Source organism: Bufo gargarizans, chromosome 3, assembly GCF_014858855.1.
Source record: "Bufo gargarizans isolate SCDJY-AF-19 chromosome 3, ASM1485885v1, whole genome shotgun sequence".
NCBI classification, from domain to species: Eukaryota; Metazoa; Chordata; class Amphibia; order Anura; family Bufonidae; genus Bufo; species Bufo gargarizans.
This window is the reverse complement of record NC_058082.1, coordinates 310937844-310947197: the sequence shown is the minus strand read 5'-3', so window position 1 is coordinate 310947197 and position 9354 is coordinate 310937844. Positions and strand designations below refer to the sequence as shown.

Sequence of the window (9354 nt, the reverse complement as noted above, 5' to 3'; positions counted from 1 at the left end):
GTATACAGTGAGGAACAGAAGTATTTGAACACCCTGCAATTTTGCAAGTTCTCCCACTTAGAAATCATGGAGGGGTCTGAAATTCACATTGTAGGTGCATTCCCACTCTGAGAGACAGAATTGAAAAAAATAATAATCAGGAAATCACATAGTATACATTTTTAAAGAATATATTTGTCTTGCACTGCTGAACATAGGTATTTGAACACCTGAGAAACAGCAAGAATTCTGGCTCTCAAAGACCTGTTACTGTTCCTTGAAAAATTCCACCTCTTATTAATCTTACTTAGTAACACCTGAGCTGTTTAAAGACACCTGTCCACCCCACAGTCAGTCAGACACTAACTAATACCATGGGCAAGACCAAAGAGCTGTCAAAAGACACCAGAGACAAAATTGTGGACCTCCACAAGGCTGGAAAGGGCTGCGGGGCAATTGCCAAGCAGCTTGGTGAAAATAGATTAACTGTTGGAGCAATTGTTAGAAAATGGAAGAGGCTAAAGACGACTGTCAGTTTCCCTCGGACTGGGACTCCATGCAAGATCTCACCTCGTGGGGTATCACTGATGATAAGAAAGGTGAGGAATCAGCCAAGAACTACAAGTGAGGAGCTTGTCAATGAAATAAAGAGAGCTGGTACCACAGTTTCAAAGGTCACTGTCGGTGGAACACTACGCCGTCATGGTTTCAAATCAGGCATTGCACGGAAGGTTCCCCTGCTCAAGTCTTCACATGTCCAGGCTCGTCTGAAGTTTGCCAATGACCATCTGGATGATACAGAGGAGGCATGGGAGAAAGTCATGTGGTCAGATGAAACCAAAGTAGAACTTTTTGGTCTGAACTTCACTCGTCGTGTTTGGAGGAAAAACAATGATGAGTTGCATCCCAAGAACACCATCGCTACTGTGAAGCAGGAGGGTGGTAACATCATGCTTTGGGGGTGCTTTTCTGTGAAGGGGACAGGACGACTGCACTGTATTAAGAAAAGGATGAATGGGGCCATTTATTGTGATATTTTGAGCAACAACCTCCTTCCCTCAGTCAGAGCATTGAAGATGGGTCATGGCTGGGTCTTTCAACATGACAACGACCCAAAGCACACAGCCAGGATAACCAAGGAGTGGCTACGTAAGAAACATTTCAAGGTTCTGGAGTGGCCTAGCCATTCTCCAGACCTAAATCCAATAGAACATATTTGGAGGGAGCTGAAACTCCATGTTGCTAAGCGACAGCCCCGAAACCTGACAAATCTAGAGGAGATCTGTGTCGAGGAGTGGTCCAAAATCCATGTTGCAGTGTGTGCAAACCTGGTCAAGAACTACAGGAAACGTTTGACCTGTGTAATTGCAAATAAAGGCTTCTGTACCAAATATTAACACTGATTTTCTCAGGTATTCAAATACTTATGTTCAGCAGTGCAAGACAAATAAATTCTTTAAAAAAATATACAATGTAATTTCCTGATTTAAAAAATATATATATTCTGTCTCTCAGAGTGGGAATGCACCTGCAATGCGAATTTAAGATTCTTACAACATACGGTAGTTGAGGCGTTTCGGACCAGTGTCCTTAGTCGCAACAAACTAAGAACACTGGTCCGAAACACGTCAACTACCGCATGTTGTAAGGATTTGTCTGTACATGGATTTATGTTACATTAATAAAGAGGAAGTTTCTACTGAAAAGTATCACAGTGCCGGAAACCTTTCTTCTCACATGCTATATGGACTACCTGTTTATTCTGTGCACGCGGAGCATTTGTAAAAAGGTGAGCTGGAAATGTAACGTTTTGAACATTCCCTCCATGATTTCTAAGTGGGAGAACTTGCAAAATCGCAGGGTGTTTAAATCTGTTCCTCACTGTATCAATATTTATCACATTTGTACAATAAATTCACTCACATTCACACATTTTCCCCACTCTCTTTAAAATCTGTAACTGCTACTCTTATAAATTTGCTTCTATTTTTAATCCAGAAAACAGGAGAGTTGCTTGTTCGACCTCCTGGAATTCTGCTGAATTAAAAATACCAGAAAGATCACAGTCTTCGTGAAGCATCGGAGCAGTTTATGGGCTTACCTGCTCTAGTTTACAGGGGCTATTTGTATGTGAAAATATGAACTGTTGACTACTGAGAGGAACACATAAACAGCATACTTTTTGTAAAATTCATCACAGTTTAGCAACGATACTGTAAGAAGCATGGGGTGGATCTGTGGTTCATGGCAATTACCCAGAGGGAGGTGGGAGTAGAATGTGCCGTCTGTCTGCAGCTACTGATTTACAGAATACACAGTGGATAGGAGTGAAGGAGGAGGAGAGAGATTAATAAGGAAGAAAAAAAAAGTCACAGTACACCTGAACAAGGAGTGGTTGAGCCAGAAAAACAGGATCACGTTAGAGTTTCAATATGGCGTTGAACTAACTCTAGGTGACAGGATCTACATCTGATTTCATACTAAAAATCAGGCACCAAACACAGGGGATCATCATGGTGAAAAGGAGGAAGAGGTGTTGAGTGTAAGCAAAAGTAGAGATCTTGCCTCGGTTTCGAGTGAGGAAATCTATCCACTTTCTAGCTGCAAGCACAGGTAAGTGATATGTTTCTTTTCCCTTTTGTGACATTTCTCCCATTTTTACACTCATATTTGGTATGGCCTGAGCATAATCTGTGTCAGATTCTAAGAACATGTTGTCTGGTATCTTGAAGACAATTTTTTTCCCCTGAGACTCATGATAGACTTTTACACAGTACAGCAAAACTTACTTGTTACAGAGTCAAACAGTTCCAGATAGTTGTTTAATGTTAACCTGGAATCTCAGAGTAAAGGTTTTACAGTTACTCTCAAGGTGATTACTGTATGGGTTAAATCTTTTCTTGGAATATGTTCATGAGGTTGCCATGAAATTTTGTCAACACAGAACAATAGGATGCCAGTTTTCTATAATGAGTAAATTTGACTATAGAGCTATACTTGCAACTAAAGTATCAGATTGAGAGGATACGACTAACCGGAACTCTGTGACTTCTGCTCTACTTTTATCTGTGATACAGTCTGATTGTTAGTTGTAAATATGGCAATCTAATGAGTCATGTTTATGAGTCTGGTTGCCAATTTGAGGTACGTGATCAAATATTTGTGTTCCTAATTAAGTGAACTAAAGGGGTTCTCTTCTGAATCAGTATCAGATTGAAGTGACCAACATCCGGGACCCCTGCCGATCAGCTGTTTGAGAAGGCACCGGCAGTTTTGTGTGTGCCACTGCCTTCTCACAGCTTGCCAAGCACAGCGCCATACATTGTACAATGGCGGTGTTTGGTATTGCAGCTCGCTCATTCACTTGAATGGGGCTGAGCTACGCCAAGGCCACGTGACTGATGAACATGTTGTCACTGGCCAAAGGTAAGCTGCGAAAGGCCGTGGCACTCACAGGAGCGCTGGTGCCTTCTCAAACAGCTGAATGGTGGGGTTCCCGGGTGTCGGATCCCCACCTTTCAGATACTGATGACCTTTAAAGAGGATAAGAAATCAGTAAAAAAAAAATATATAACTTTATTACAATTTACTGTTTTCATTTATCAATGTATTACTAAAAATAATCCCGAGTTCAAAGAAATATTAGGTTATGATTCATGGCAAAAATATTGCTATGTCTAGGCTATGCTTGACCTAAGTTCACATAGTGTTTCAAATGATACATAAAGTTCTGTTTGTAAAAATGGAGCCAGGCAGACAAAAAAAAATGGAGCCACAGTAGCAAAAAAAAAAAAAAAAAAAAAAAAACTTTTGGATTCTAGTTTCATATTTTTGATAGACCTTTAGGTAACATCTGGAGTTTGCATTTTTAGTGCAAAAAACACTGCAAAAGGCAGGTGCGAAAAATGGATAAAAAAAATTGCAGAAAATTCCAGCAAAAACCTGTGAGCAAAAGTTACTTGTGGAAACCCTTAGTGTTATTCTCGTGACGCTATAACCATAGTTTTTGCATCTGAATTTTTATTTGGGTGGGAAAATATGCTGGAGATAGGATCTAGTTGCATAGGGTAACATGCCCCAGAAAATTGTTCAATTTCATGTTGCATTGCTTGAATGGGGTATACAGCATGTTACATTAACCAGAGCATGTGAGTGCAGCCATAGACTATAATGAATATAATGTAGTATTCCTAGAAAAAACTTTATAGGGTTGATTTACATGAAAATAATAGCTGTGTGCACTGTAAACCACAATGCTTTTTCATCCAAGAATAATATTGTGTAATTATGGTTATTATGAACGGTTTCCTAATTGAATGAAATGTAAGCAATCTATTTACCAGCCAGTATATGTGATCATGTACTACAGTACAACTACAGTAAACTGCACCAGCTACAGGGGAAAAAAGAGTCTCAGGAAAGTTACTTACAGGAGTGGAAGAGGTTAAGATATGAGTGGCCACATTTATGGATTTATCTTTTTCCATTAGTTTAATAAAGATGTAACCATGATATCCTGTTGATAAATCTCACCTCAACTAAATATCTGATCCTATCCTATCTCATAAAACTTGCAGCGGTAGCCTTTATCATGAGTGCTAAAGTGCAAAACCCATGTACATGAGAAATGATAGTTACCTTTCTCAAGTCTTCTCTCTACATCTAAAGAGGACTTCTAAACTTCCACACATACACAGGAGATTGTGTACATGCACATATCTTCTCCTTGATCACTGATTTGGATCTTAGGCTCTGTTCCCAATGGTACCATGGCTTCTGTTTATACAAGATCAGCGGCGTAACTAGAAATGAATGGGCCCCGCAGCTACTCCGTCCGTTTCCTACAGTGTCACTGTATATAATGTCATTCTATAATAATGTTGAGGGGGACCTGACAATAAAATCTATTAGTTCTCATCCTGGATGGGCTCCTTCTGAGTTGGGGCACCAAAGCAGCCGCTTCCCCTGCTTACCCTATACCTACGCCCCTGTACAGGATGGATATAATGGAGACACTCTCATCTAATCCATTATATCCAGTTATAATCCATTATGAAACATTAGGATCTGCATTTTTTTCAACTAACCTGTCAAAAAGTAAGCAAATAAAACTCTTAAATTATCACCAGGGCTTATCAAAATAATCAGGTTGGACACCTCCATACCCATACGTATGCTCTACTACTCTAGAGTGTATATTTCTTGCTCAGGCAGTTTCAAAATGGTGGCACTTCCTGTTCCTACCCAGTAGGGATGCAATTCACACTTGGGGTTGTTCAGCCTTGTATAATGGCACTGTTCCAGTGGGTTTCCCTTCCCCCTCATGAGTAAAACATCATTGAGCATTCTGTATTACACATTAATAGGAATCTGAGAAATCAATTATGAGTCAAAGAGATCCATTAGGTTCCATTGCAAATTAGAACTTTTATAGCCATCATGGATCCTGTTAAACAGTGACCATGTGACGGCTTGTATGTAACTGCTAAGTCTGGACGCACATAACTTACCAGAAACAAGTGTACGACATGCAACTTCAAAACCTTCCTTACTTTGCATACAAAATATTATAACATATAATTCAGTGGTATTCTTAGACCTGAAGACATGGTTTTAGCTTTGTTCATGGTACAGCAGTCCATAATGAGCAATACTGACATATAAAATAACTGAGACGTGTCCTTTAAGGAGAAATTCAGACAGCTGTTTTAAAAAACTTTCATATTGAGGCCACAACGCAGATGATTTTTAATCAGCAGTAAGGTCCATATGTCCATGTAGGACATGGTCGGGGCAACTGCCAGAGACAATTTTCAGTTCCAATGGTTTTCAGGTTTGTGTTCAGTGATATGGACCAAAGTAGTGCATGTCGTAAGTACTGAGGGTTAGTGTGGAAAAATGGAGGTATGAATTGCACTATACACTTTACCGGGTCACAAAAATACAGCTGTCGGAATCATGCCTAATTCCTTGTGTTAAAAGGGTTGTCCGACATATTTAAGAAATAAAATAGCAATTGTGATAAAATAATAAAATAACACATACGGTACTTACCTATTATTCTTACCTCCCTGTTGCTGCAGCCATGATATAATCTTCTTGGTTGCAGTAGTGATGTGTTGTATACACTTGACATCACTGCAGCCCTTTACTGGCCTCAGCGGTATATAGTAAGGCACATGAGTGCTAAGGCCAGTGACTGGCTGCAGTGGTTATATGGATATATGGGCACATCATTACTGCAGCCAAATAAACAAAGCTGGGCAGAGGGGATCGGTAAGGTAGTGCTGGAAGTGGCAGGGTGACATAGAGGATTTTTTCATTTTAGATAAGTCGGACAAGCCCTTTAAGGTCAGTTTGAGAAGGAATCAGAAACCGGTATAGTACTATGGAAGTTGAGTTTTACGGGCACAACTTGGCAATGTCTAATGCAGTGATGGCTAACCTTTGACACTCCAGCTGTGGTGAAACTATGACTCCCGGCATGCTCCATTCATTTCTGTGGAGTTCTGAAAACAGCCAAGCAAGTGTGCATCTTGGGAGTTGTAGTTTAACCACAGCTGGAGTGCCGGGGGTTTAGCCATCACAGGTCTAGTGCATGGCATATGGTACTCTTGTTTGTGTTCCCTGATTCTCTGTGTCTAAATCGCCCCTTCATGTCCTTCACTAAGCATAACACAGTGTATTAGGCTTTCCCGGAGTATTCCTTTAAAAAACTGGGTTGTACAACAGGCTTTGCACTTCTACGTCTCTAGAGGGCTACTATAAATGACCTATAATCAGTTTGTTAACTTCACATCTATATTTAAAGCACCAAAATCCTCAAGTGTATCATTTCATTCAGATGGAATGTGCAGGGAAATAGGAAAGATCTTGGCTATCTAGAAGACATCAGCCCATTCTTACGCCAGGTGGTGAGAAACCTATAGATCTGGTCAGTAGTGCCTGTGGGTGAGCACCAATCTTTTGTTTTCTCTTTTAGAACATTGAATAAAAGAAACAGAATTCAATAGTTGAGGAAAAAATGCAGCATAAAGTGGAGCCAAAGCACAGAAACTTCTGAACACTTATTCTTGGCCGTTTTATTGTCCATAGAGATCTAATCCAACTTTGGCGCTGGTCCATACAGTACATGCCTAATCCATACTTCCTAAGGACTACTCTATCTGACTGCTATTCCTGTCTCTCTTACCTTTTTTTCAGGACACACTCACCACAGTCCTTAATATGGGCCTGACTCACTGTCCAAGGGAACACTTGTCAATCTGTATCTGTAATGTTCATCAGCAACCAAAAGCCCTTTAATACTGCCCTTTAGTAAAGTAGAAGACAGCATAGTCCCTTTAAACAGAAGGTACAGAGCTTACCTCCATCATATACCTAAACAAGAAGGTTAATCCTCATTTAGGGCTAATGGGAGGAAGGATGCAAATTTAGAAGACGATTAGCTCTCTTTATGGGAATGAGCTATGTAAAGACTTTCCTATGTATTTAGGGTAAGAATAAAATCCAACATCTTATTAGATTATAGGATTTTTTTTTAAATAGTTCCTTTTGTAAGTCTACTCTTCCAATTCTAAGAAATTAAATCATTAAATATACTAAAGAAAGGCCCCAATGCCCCATAGATGAGCCTCACCGAGTGATTAGCCGTGCTTTCATGAAGAAATGTTTCCAGGAAAAATCAAAAAAACTGTCAATTTATCGTCAGTGAATATCGCCTAGACCTGTAATGTCTAACCACTGGCACTCCACCTGTGGTAAAACTACGACTCCCAAGATGTACACTTGCTTGGCTGTTTCAGAACTCTATAGAAAAGAATGGAGCATGCTGGGAATCATATTTTCACCACAGCTGGAGTGCCAGAGGTTAGCCATCACTAGCCTAGATGGTCCTCTCTTTTGTGTTCCCTGAATCTCTGTGTCTGTATTGCCCCTTCATGCACTGCACTAGGCATAACACAGTGTTTTAGGTTTTCATGGAGCATTCCTGTAAAGAACTGGGTAGTAAGACAGGCACAGCACTGCCAGGACTCTAGAGGACTACTATATATTATCTATAATCAGATTATTAATTTTACATCTCCATTTACAACAACAAAATTCTCAGGTGCAGTTCAGTATCACTTGCAGTGAAACAGGAAAGACCTTAGCTATAAACTCAGTCTAGAAGATGTGAGACCAGCCTCAGGCCAGGTGGTGATGCATGTTGACGAGCACCAACCTTTTGTTTTCTACTAGAACACTGCATGAAAGGAACATAATTCAGAAGTTGAGGAAAAGGTGTAGCATAAAGTGGAGCCAAAGCACAGAAACTTCTGGATACGTATTCTTAGCCATTGTATTGTCCATAGAGATCTAACTATGGCACTGGTCCATGCAGTACATCAGCATGCCTAATCCACACTTCCTAAGGAATGCTCTATCTGACTGAAATTTCTGTCTCTCCTATCTTTTTCCAGGATGCGCTCACCACAGTCCTTAGGCTACATTCACACGACAGGAAAAAACAGCCGTGTGACCATCGATTCTGTAATGGCCGTCACTCAGCCGCTTTTAGAACCTAATAAAGTCATTGGGGTTATTTATATGACCGTCTTTTATTAGCCAGTGAATAGCAGGCATAAAAAAATAGAACATGTCCTATTTTTGGCCATTTTTACTGCCAGACAGTCCCCATTGAAATCAAAGGGACTGATTTTAATGGACGCTTAAACAAGAGTGAACCTGTCTAATGGATGTTAAAAATGGGTAAACTAGTAAAAAATAACTGCCTTTTAGAGGTTAAAATAAAAAATGTATTACTCACTTTATCCACTTCATCCACTTGCATGGTCCTTCTGTATCCAATAAAGAACGGCTGTCCCTGTGCATGCAAGTGGGTGAGCTGAGTAATTTATTTTTTTTTCGGCATAAAAAAAAGTATATTATTATTGCTGGGGACCATTATTACTGCTGTGGGCCACTCTGAGGAGCATTAATAATGCTGGGAGCCACTTTGGGGGGCATTATTACTGGTGGAGGCCACTGTGGAGGACCTTTTTATTGCCAGGGTCCACTATGGGGGGGACATTATGTATACTGCAGAGGTTGGGATTTATATATAAAAAAAAAAGCCATAGAAAATCATCCATTTTTAATGGCCGTTAAAAAAGGATGCAAAACGGCCATTAAAAACTGTAGAAACATAGGGGTTTTTCATGGCTATTTTTTCCACTGTCTTGTGAATGTACTGTTAATATGGGCTTGACTGACTGTCCAAGGAACAATTGTCTATCTTTATCTGTAATGTTCATCAGAAACCAAAAAGCTTTAAATACCGCCATTAAAAGCCTAGCCCTCTTAAACAGAAGGTACAGAGCTTACCTCCATCAC

At 40.0% G+C, this 9354-nt stretch overlaps 1 protein-coding gene across 1 annotated transcript in view; it reads left to right on the top strand.

Moving 5' to 3' along the window:
* Positions 1 to 2313: 2313 nt before the first annotated feature.
* Positions 2314 to 9354, top strand: part of LOC122932122 (non-compact myelin associated protein) — a 90523-nt gene continuing 83482 nt past the window's right edge. Inside the window, exon 1 of the mRNA XM_044286363.1 lies at positions 2314 to 2592. The gene's annotated coding sequence lies outside the window, so the exon portion shown is untranslated. The remainder of the gene's footprint in view (positions 2593 to 9354) is intronic.